Below are 10,447 nucleotides of genomic sequence, written 5' to 3'. Positions count from 1 at the left end.
GTGCTTCGAGGCTGTGAACACCCTTCCTCAAGGGCCATGTGGATTTCACAGCAGTTGCCTGGAAAACAGCAGGATAATCTTATTCTCTGTAGGCTCTTTGAGAACTAAGGAAGGGCTTGATGCTTGGGCAAGCCACCGCTACCTGAGGACAGGGATAGAAAGAGGGAATACACAGCCGTAATGAGGGGTCTGGACTGAAACTCAAACTCACGGACCCCTGCCATGAGAATGAAAGATAGTGCAACTGGGAAAGGCACCCACCAGCTCCCCCAGGGTCCCAGCGTGGGAGCCGGATTTGTTCCTGATCCATAAACTGCTCTATTAGGTAGAACAAGGAGCTTCCCAGGTGGTGCTAGTGGTAAAGAATCCTCCTGCAATGCAGGAGATGCAGGTTTGATCCCTGGGTCAGGAAGATCCCCTGGAGGAGGTAATGACAACCCACCCCAGTACTCTTACCTGGAGAATTCCATGGACAGGAGCCTGATGGGCTACAGTGCAAGGGGTTGCAAAGAAGCAGACATGACTGTGAGCACAGGCACACGTGGGTGTAACAAAACCTTGGAACACACCTGGAAGCCCATCAGTGGCAGAATAATGAATCAGTAGTCATGTCATTCAGTGGAGTAGCTCACCAAAGTGAGAATGAATCAGCTACAGCTACACACAATGTGGATAAATGAAAGAAGCCAGACACAGGGACTCCTCTGGCGGTCCAGTGGTTAAGACTCGGCACGTCCACTGCAGGGGGGGCGCACTCGGGTTCCATCCCTGGTGGGGGAACTAAGATCCCACATGTCTCATGGTGCAGCCAAAAAAAAAAACAGACATAAAAAAGAACATACTGAGTCTGTTTATATAATAAATGTCCGAAAAACAGGCAAAACTCAACTCCAGTGTTAGAAGTCAGGAGAGCAGTTACTTTTGGGGTAGCACATGGTGGTATTGGGAGGCTGGAACCTACCGCTTCATCTAGATGCTGGTCAATTGGGTGTGTGAAAATTCATTGAGCTTTTCCCATATATATATATATACTTTTATGTGTGTATATTATATTACGCTTTAAAAAAAGAAGTTACAAAAAAGAAATGAGAAACCTTTCCATATACTGCAATCAGGGATCTCTAAGGCTGAGATGGAAAGAAAAAGAGAGTACACGCCCATTAAAAACAAGCTGTTTTCTGGGAAGAGCATGAACCTCTTTTCTGCTGCAAAGCCACAGTATAATTGCATGGGCCTCCTGAACTTCTGCCACGTGAATGTATTTCTTATTGGAGAGAATGTTTCAGATTGGCCTTTAAGAAACATTACGGGGCCCCTGCCAGGCACTGGGTGGACCACGCTTCCTGCTCCTCACCTGAGTCTGAGAGGACCAGCACCAGCCTGCAGGTACCCACAGCGTGAGCGATGCTGGCAGTGAGGCCTGGAGTGAACCACCCCACTCCTATGATGGAGAATTTCAGAAGCATCTAGATCTCAGGTTCCCCAGCTCTGTGGCTTTCACAGGAGTGCTTTGGTGCCTTAGGAGCCTGGAGAAGGGCCCCCGCAGCCGTGACCCCAGCTTTAAGCACTGTGAATCTATTCTGTGTACTCAGTTCTATGAAGCTATTGTTTGAAAAATAACTCTGTTGCTAAAGAGTCCAAAAGCCCCTTTTCTAATGAAATGCTTGCCCAGAAATTCTCAGTAGCCTGTTGGGTATGTGGCTACTGTCTTTTTACGGGACTGTCTCGAAAGTTGCAAGGATCTCAGCATCCACTGTGCATCAACAATATTTGCAATCACCATGATGACCAAAAGTACCCCTTAAATTATCCAGCGGGTGAGAGGGGGCTGGGGTGCACTAACCAAAGCAAGAGATTCTTCACCAGTGCACTTGACGGTCCACAAACTTTCTGGGATACCCCCCAGTGACGAGGAGCTTACCACCTCCCCAGGCAGCCCATGCCGCATTCAGCAGCTCTGTCTCCACACACAGCTTCCTTTCCCCTGTAATGTCCACCAGTTAGTTCCAGGTATCAGTCAAAACATGGAGAGTAAATCAAACTCCTTTCCCCTGTTTACATCACACCACCCATGAGATAGGGGCTTCCCTAGTGGCTCAACGGCAAAGAATCTGCCTGCGATGCAGGAGCCTTAAGAGATCTGGGTTCCATCCCTGAGTCAATAAGATCCCCTGGAGCAGGGCATGGCTACCCACTCCAGTATTCTTGCCTGGAGAATCCCATGGACAGAGGAGCATGGTGGGCTACAGTCCATGGGGTGGCAAAGAGTCAGACTCGACTGAACACAGCACAGCACCCATGAGTCATTTCTTTTCTTTTTAAGTTTTCCATTTGCTTGTTTATTTACTTGGCTGTGCTGGGTCTTAATTGCAGCATGCAGGACTTCTAGTTGTTTTTTAGTTGTTAAGTCATGAACGACTCTTTGCATCCCCATGGACTGCAGCATGTCGGGCTTCCTGTTCTTCACTATCTCCCGGAGTTTGCTCAGACTCATGTCCATTGAGTTGGTGATGCCATCCAACCATCTCATCCTCTCTCCTCCCCTTCTCCTCCTGCCCTCAGTCTTTCCCAGCATCAGGGAGGATCTCTAGGTGCAGAATGTAAACCCTTAGATGCAACATGTGGGATCTAGTTCCCTGACCAGGGATCGAACCCAGGCCCCCTTGCATTGGAAGCGCAGTCTTAACCACTGGACCACTAGGGAACTCCAGCCATGAGATGTTTCCGTCAAAACAATTAACTGAGCCCAGTCAAGTCTCTATATTTAACTTCTCTTCCCATTGCAGAAAATAAAGGGGATGGAGGAATGAGGTAAGTGCCACCTCAAGGAAAATGACAGATCCAGAAGATGGAACTTTGTACAAGACGATTGGCCTGGAACAACAACAACAACAAATACCAGGGATGAAAGGATTGGTGGGGTCACAGGAAGAAAGAGAATGACAGACAAAGGTGCCCTGAGCCTTGACTGGGTGCTGATGCGACCAGCAAAAGAATAACAACTCAGCTATAAAATGCTTAGCTGAGAAAACTGAGGAAACTGACTTTTGACTAGATACGTAGTAATACTGGAAATTATTGTTATTTGTCTTTTCGTTTTTAAAAATATTTATTTGGCTGTTCTGGGTCTTCGTTGCAGCATGAGGGATCTAATTCCCTGACCAGGGATTGAACCTGGGCCCCCTGCATTTGGGAGCGTGGAGTCTTAGCCACTGGACCACCAGGGAAGTCCCTACTGTTAATTTTCTCGAGTCTGATCATGGTTTTGTGGTTTTGAAGATAATGTATTTTTAGGAGGCGTCTGCATGCCGAAGTATTCGCTATGTTCAGGAAGTGAAATGTCATGATGTTTGCAAAGTGATTTCAAATGAATAGTTCAGCAAAACCAACCAAACAATTAACCTTGTACACACACTGGCAGATGTTAACAATTGTTGGATGTAGGTGGTGGGCGTAAGGGACTCATTAACTTATTATTTCTAGTTTTCTTAATGTTTGAAATGCCTCATAATGAAAAGTTTGCAGAAACATCTTTCCTTAAAGACAGCCCACTGGGGGACTTCCATCATCGTCCAGTGGCTAAGACTCCAATGCTCCAGTGCAGTGGGCTCCAGGTTCGATCCCTGGTCAGAAAACTAGATCCCCCGTGCGAAATTATGAGTTCCCATGCTGCCACTAAGACCTGATGCAGCCAAATAAATATTTTAAGCAGAACTCTATAATGTCTCAAAAAAAAAAAAAAAAGCAGATTATGTTTGATACTCCGTGTGCCCACTTTTGTGTATGTGGTTCTGTACAGTCAGCTTATGTAAACCAAGCAGACAAAAGCTCAACTCCACGGAGACAGATTTGGGAAAGCAGGTGGTATCTGGGAATTGTGAGGCCAGTAAGCTGTGTTTCTCCAGGGAAGAAGGTGAGGCTGGAGGGTGGTCTGGGTGGCTTGGGGAAAGGCCTCAAATGCCGGGGGAAAGAGGCTGATTTCCTCTGCAGGGACTTGGACTAGCTGCCAAATGGGGTCAACTCTGGGCTGTAGTTGGGAGCAGAGAGAGTAACGATGGACGGGGGAAGAGCTTTAATCTCAAGTGCCCTGAAAAGCAAGGCTTGTCCTGGGGGTCTGTGATCATCAGGGTATGGCTGCCACTTGGGGACATCAAGGGAAGAACATGCATGTGGGCCCAATAAATCACTCAAGAGCAGCCAGAGTTCTTTCCTTGTATGTGAAATCCACTGTATAGTGTTGGCTCATTTAAAAGCAAAAGCAGGGAATTCCCTGGTGGTCCCGTGGCTAGGACTCTGAGCTCCTAAAGCGGCGCTTCTGGATCCTATGGCTGGTCAGGGAACCACGTGGCGCAACTAAAGAGTTCACGTGCCACAACTAAGACCTGGCACAGCCAGATATATATTTTTTTAAATTAAGAAAAAATAAGAAGAAAGCAAACCACGGTTGGAGGCAGACAAAGCGAGTCTGAGGCCCTGAGCAGGGGCCCACCAACCCCAGACTAGAGGCTGCAGGTGAGTTAGGAGGTATGATGACCCAGAGGGCCATGCTGGTGGCTGACCTCAGATGATGGTGCAGAAGGATGGTGGCAGGCAGAGGCCTGATTGCAGAGATGCCCAGAAGTAGATTCCATCCTGGAAACTTTCAGAAAGAGGAGGGCGGAGTCCAGGGTCACTCCCAGGTGTCAGCGTGGGTTGGATGGCTAAGGATGACACTTTGGAGTTGGGATCCCAGAAGGAGGGCAGGATGCTTGGGGGAAACTGAAGTCTGTGTCTGGGCACTTGGCCTTTGAGGAGTCTTTGGGTCTTCCTGCGACCAGCTGGAGACCTGGAGAGATGAGTTGGAGGCCCTAGGGTGGGCAGCCCTGCTGCAGGTGAAATTCTCTGCCGAGAGTCAGGAAAGGGTTGAGAACAGGATGAGTGGGGAAGGGATAGGGAAGGAAAGCTGAGGCTTTGAGGGGCAAAAGGAGGCCCTACAGGGTCCTGACTGTCACCTAAGGGGTCCTTTGTTGTTGTTCAGTCGATAAGTCGTATCTGACCCTTTGCAAGCCCGTGGAGTCTGCAGCACACAGGGTTTCCTGGTCCTTCACCATCTCCCAGAGCTGTGTCAACTCGTGTCCATTGAGTCAGGGATGCCATCCAACTATCTCATCCTCTGTCACCCCCTTCTTCTCCTGCTGATCCTTCTCCACTCTGTCACACCCAGAACGGACAAACAGGTGGGGCCTAATGCGGACCTCTGAGATACCTCTAGGGCCTGTCCTCCAGGCTGACTGGCCCACTCATCAAGCACACGTGGGTGTAAATCCACAGAATGGAATCCAGGCCAACCTGCATGCTTCCCGCATGACCTCCATCGAGGTCCTCAGAGACCCGGACAGAGGCTGGAATGCAGGTTGTCCACCCTGAGGGTAGTCTGACCTGGGTCTGCTAAGTCCGTGGGGGTGGTGGTAAGCTCCTCCTTCCTGTTTTAGGGGAAGGGAAAATGATCTTTATTGAGCAGTTGCTCTCTGGTTTAATCACACATCAGACCTGCAGTGGGTGTTACACTGACTACAGGCGTCAGCCAGTCATCTTTCATGCATTCACGTATTCACTGTACATTTACTCAGCATCTTCTGTGGGTGCATTAGGCACAGAAGTCTAAGACACCAGGAACTGAATCAGAACACTGGGGAAGTGAGTTGTGTCATTTCCCAAATTGTGCGTGGGTGCTCAGTCGCTTCAGTTGTGTCCGACTCTTTGCAACCCTACAGACTGTAGCCCTCCAGGCTCCTCTGTTCATGGAATTTCCAGGCAAGAATCCTGGAGTGTGTTGTCATGCTTTCCTCCAGGAGATCTTCTTGACCCAGGGATCGAACCCACATCTCTTACGTTTCCTGCACTGGCAGGTGGGTTCTTTACCACTAGCGCCGCTTCTCAAGTTACAGAGGAACAATCCCCACTGTCACCCCATTTCTGGCCCCAGATGCACCCAGATTTTGGCAGACTCTTTAGGAGGCAGTGTCAGGATTTTGGCAGGGGAAGAAGGCCTAGGAAACATGTTCTGAGAAACCTCCCCACGTGCTTCTGATTTGGCAGCTAGGCCAACCAGAAAACTCGACAAGTAAAACCCTTTGAAATGTTTGATCAAATTAATTTTAGATGCACAGCTGCGGAGAAGGCAATGGCACCCCACTCCAGTACTCTTTCCTGGAAAATCCCACGGGTGGAGGAGCCTGGTAGGCTGCAGTCCATGGGGTCGCACAGAGTCGGACACGACTGAAGCGACTTAGCAGCAGCAGCAGCAGCAGCAGCAGCAGATGCACAGCTGAGCTCCCAGGGAAGAAAGAGAAAACCCAGGAGTCCAGAAACAAACGGGACTAAACACCACACAGGAGAAGGCAATGGCACCCCACTCCAGTACTCTTGCCTAGAAAATCCCATGGACGGAGGAGCCTGGTGGGCTGCAGTCCATGGGGTCCTAAGAGTTGGACACGACTGAGCGACTTCACTTTCACTTTCCCCTTTCATGCATTGGAGAAGGAAATGGCAATCCACTCCAGTGTTCTTGCCTGGAGAATCCCAGGGATGGGGGAGCCTGGTGGACCGCCGTCTATGGGGTCGCACAGAGTCGGACATGACTGAAGTGACTTAGCAGTAGCAAAGTCGGTCACCACACATGACCGACAATGAGTCGATAATGTGTCTTCCCTTAGGTGTTAGTGAGGGTCTGTAACCAGGAGTGACAGGAGATGAGATTTACAAGAAAAAAGAAAAATACAGACTAATTCAGGATGTATTATGTATACATAAAGTTTTGGGCTAAGTGTGGCAGTTGGACTCACCTACAATGAAAATTGTACCCATTATTAAGAAATGTCGTATACATATAAGAGATATACGTATACTATGGCTGATTCATGTTGAGGTTTGACAGAAAACAACAAATTTCTCTAAAGCAATTATCCTTCAATTAAAAAAAAATTGTTGAGGGCTTCTCTCATGGTGCAGTGGTTAAGACTCTGCTTTGCAATGCACGGGACATTGGTTTGACCCCGGGTCTGGGAAGATCCCAGATGCTGCAGAGCAACTAAGCCTGTGCTCCACAACTACTGGACCAGAACTCTAGAGCCCGTGAGCTGCGACTCCTGAGCCCATGAGCCACAACTACTGCAGCCCCCGCACCTAGCTTCGCAGCACGAGTAGCCACCACAGAGAGAAGCCGTGCATCACGACCAAGGGTAGCCCCGCTCCCCACGACCAAGGAAAGCCCGTGTGCAGCAATGGAAACCCACGCAGCCAAAAAAAAAAAAAAGCAATTTTTAAAAAGAGGTATCGAAGCCCTTAAACAAATTTTCACATGTGAGAATCAAAGTTACAATTAGGACAATTATAGCCCCTAGATCCTGAGGATATACAACAACAACATGAAAGAGAACATAAAATTCAGTATGCTGAAGACTCTTAAAGACATAAAATAATAAACCCAAACTTTTAGACAACACTCCATCTGACAAAGAACCAAATAAAGTTTCTAAAAAACTGAAAATGTAGTCACTGAAAGGGCACAATCAAGCCCTCGAGGGCTGGATTTAACACAGTAGGAGCGGCTTCCCAGGAGGCGCTGGTCATAAAGAACCCGCTGCCAATGCAGGGGACGCGAGGGATGCGGGCTCCACCCCTGGGTCGGGAGGACCCCCTGGAGGAGGGCATAGCAACACACTCCAGTACTCCTGCCAGGAAAACTCCATGCACAGAGGAGCCTGGTGGGCTACAGTCCATGGAGTGACAAAGAGTCAGATATGACTGAGCGCGCGCACACACACACACACGCACACACACATCTACCCTTCCCACAACTCATCTACTCTCTGTCTCTATGAATTTGCCCATTCCGGACATTTCGTGTACACAGAATCATCAGCATGTGACCTTCTATGTTTGGCTTCTTTCTCTGGGATCATCCACGTTGTAGCATGTATCACTATTTCATTCCTTTTCATGGCTGAATAATATTCCATTGTATGGATGTACTAGTTTTGTTTGTCCATTTAGCAGGTGATGGACATTTGGTTGTTCCCACTTTCTGACTCTTACAAATAATGTTGCTATGCACCTTCATGTACACGTTTTTATGTGCATGTTTCCACCTCTGCTGTTTGTAAACCTGAGAGGGGAATTGCTGGGTCATAACTGTGTTAAAAAAATTTTTTTTTTTAATATTTATTTTTGGCCTTTCTGGGCCTTTGTTGCTGCGCACAGGGCTTTCTCCAGTTGCGGTGAGTAGGGGCTGCTTCTCATTACGGGGAGGGGGCTTCTCATTGCGGTGGCGCGTCTTCTTGCTGAGCACAGGCTCTAGGGCAGGCTGGCTTCAGTAGCTGCAGCCCTCGGGCTCCGCAGTTGTGACTCGTGGGTTCTACAGTGTAAGCTCAGCAGTTGTGGCACACAGGCTTAGTTGCCCCGTGGCATGTGGGATCTTCCTGGACCAGGGGTTGAACCCATGTCCCCTGAATTAGCAGGCAATTTCATAAACACGGGACCACCAGGGAAGCCCCATAACGCTGTTTAACATTTTGAGGAACTGCCAAACTGTTCTGCACAGCAGCGGACCATTTTATATTCCCATTAACAGAGAAGGGGGTTTCTGATTTATCCACGTCCTTACCAACATATTTTTCCTTTCTTTTTAAAAATTGTGGCCATCCTGTGGGTGCTAAGTGGTATCTTGCTGTGGTTTTCCACGGATTTACTTTCCAAATACTGAACCACTATTGCATTCCTGGGGTAAATCCTACTTGTCATAGTATATTATTCTTTTTAGGTATTTCTAGGACAATGGTGCCTGATTTTCCTCTTCCTGTACTGTTTCTAATTTTTGGCATTAGAAAGAGAATGACACATCTGTGTACAAAAGATATTTGCATCTTGTTATGTGGAAGCATTGTTAAGAGTTGTATGGAAATCAAATATGGCAGAAAGGTGTGTGTGGGTGAGGAGCCGAAAGGATGGGTTGTGCTGGTTGCTCACGGTACCTCAGCCCCACGCCCGCGCCACAGCCTGTTCTGTGATAGTGTTGCTGGACTGCTGAAAACTACATTTCCCAGATTTCCTTGCAACTGGCTTCCTGTTGAGGTGGGCCTGCTAACAGTGGTCCCCTGAGAGAGACTGGAACATGGAGCAGGTAGAGAGACTTTCTTCTGCCCTTGTCCAGCAGGAGCCAATGTTTAGCTCTAGCACTATTTCTGCACTTTTTTTTTTTTTTTTAATTACTTTTGGCTGCATTCGGTCTTAGTTGTGGCACGTGGGCTCCAGAGCGTGTGGGCACACAGGTTTAGTTGACCCACAGCATGCGGAACCTTAGTACACTGATCAGGGATTGAACCTATGTCCCTTGTACTGGAAGGTGGGCTCTTAAGCACTGGACCGCTGGGAAAGTCCCGCAGCTATCTTCTTAGTAAGAAGTTCCAGCACCAACTGGAATCCAACCCTTCCCCCCAACACACATCAAAAATCTAAGCACTGTTCTGGGGCTCCGCCCTCCACGTCTCTAGCCAGCTTCCAAGATGACTACAGTGATTTCTCCTGGGCTGTATTTGTGGCCTTGTATAGACAGCTCACATGCTGGATCAGGGTTGGTCTGTGTGACTGGCGGAATATGGTGGAAGCAAGCTTGTGTGACTTCTGAGATTAGGTCCTAAAAGGCAGTGGAGCCTCTGCTTTGCTCTCTTGGGATGCTCACTCTCGAGGATGCTGTGAGGACACTCAAGGGGCCCTGTAGGGAGGCCTCTGAGAGGGACGGAGGCCTCTAGTCAGCAGCCAGCCCAGTTTGCAGCCATGAGCATGAGCCATGTACAGAAGGTCCTTGGAAAGGGACCCTCTGGTCCCAGTGAAGCCCTCAAAGCGTTGCAGCCCCGGGCAGTATCTGACCACAAACACAGGAGAGACCCCAGGCCAAAACCACTCATCAAGATGTTCCCAATTCTTAACAGAGAAGTTCTGAGCCATGAGTGACCAGTTATTTCAAGCCACCAAATTTAAGGGGTGAATTGTTAACCTTGGCACCAGATAACTAAATTAACTTATTTCCTTAAGTGCCCCAGCCAAGGGGTGGCCGCTTCCTACAGTTCAACAGAAATGGTTATCTCAGTATCCACTTTTTGTCCTTCCACTGGATTAAACGATTCCCTGGATTAAATGACCTACATTTGAAATAACTAGGGTGGTTTCCAGTTTCCCGATGGGACTCTTTACATTTTAGAAAAAAAAAAAAAGCAAGCATGAAATAAGAGCAATCCATTCCCTAGTCTCCCTTGGCTCTCCCCCTACTCCTCCCCCTACCCTCAAACTCAACTTTGGCAAAGCTGGGCCAACACCTCCATCCCCGCCCTCTTATCTGTCCTCACCCACACCTCCATGCCTGTCTTCTCAGACCAGGCTTCTGAATCAAAAGGTCCTTCTCTCCTCCTGT

Source organism: Bos mutus, chromosome 25 (assembly GCF_027580195.1).
Source record: "Bos mutus isolate GX-2022 chromosome 25, NWIPB_WYAK_1.1, whole genome shotgun sequence".
Classification (NCBI taxonomy): Eukaryota; Metazoa; Chordata; class Mammalia; order Artiodactyla; family Bovidae; genus Bos; species Bos mutus.
This window is presented reverse-complemented; position numbering follows the sequence as displayed.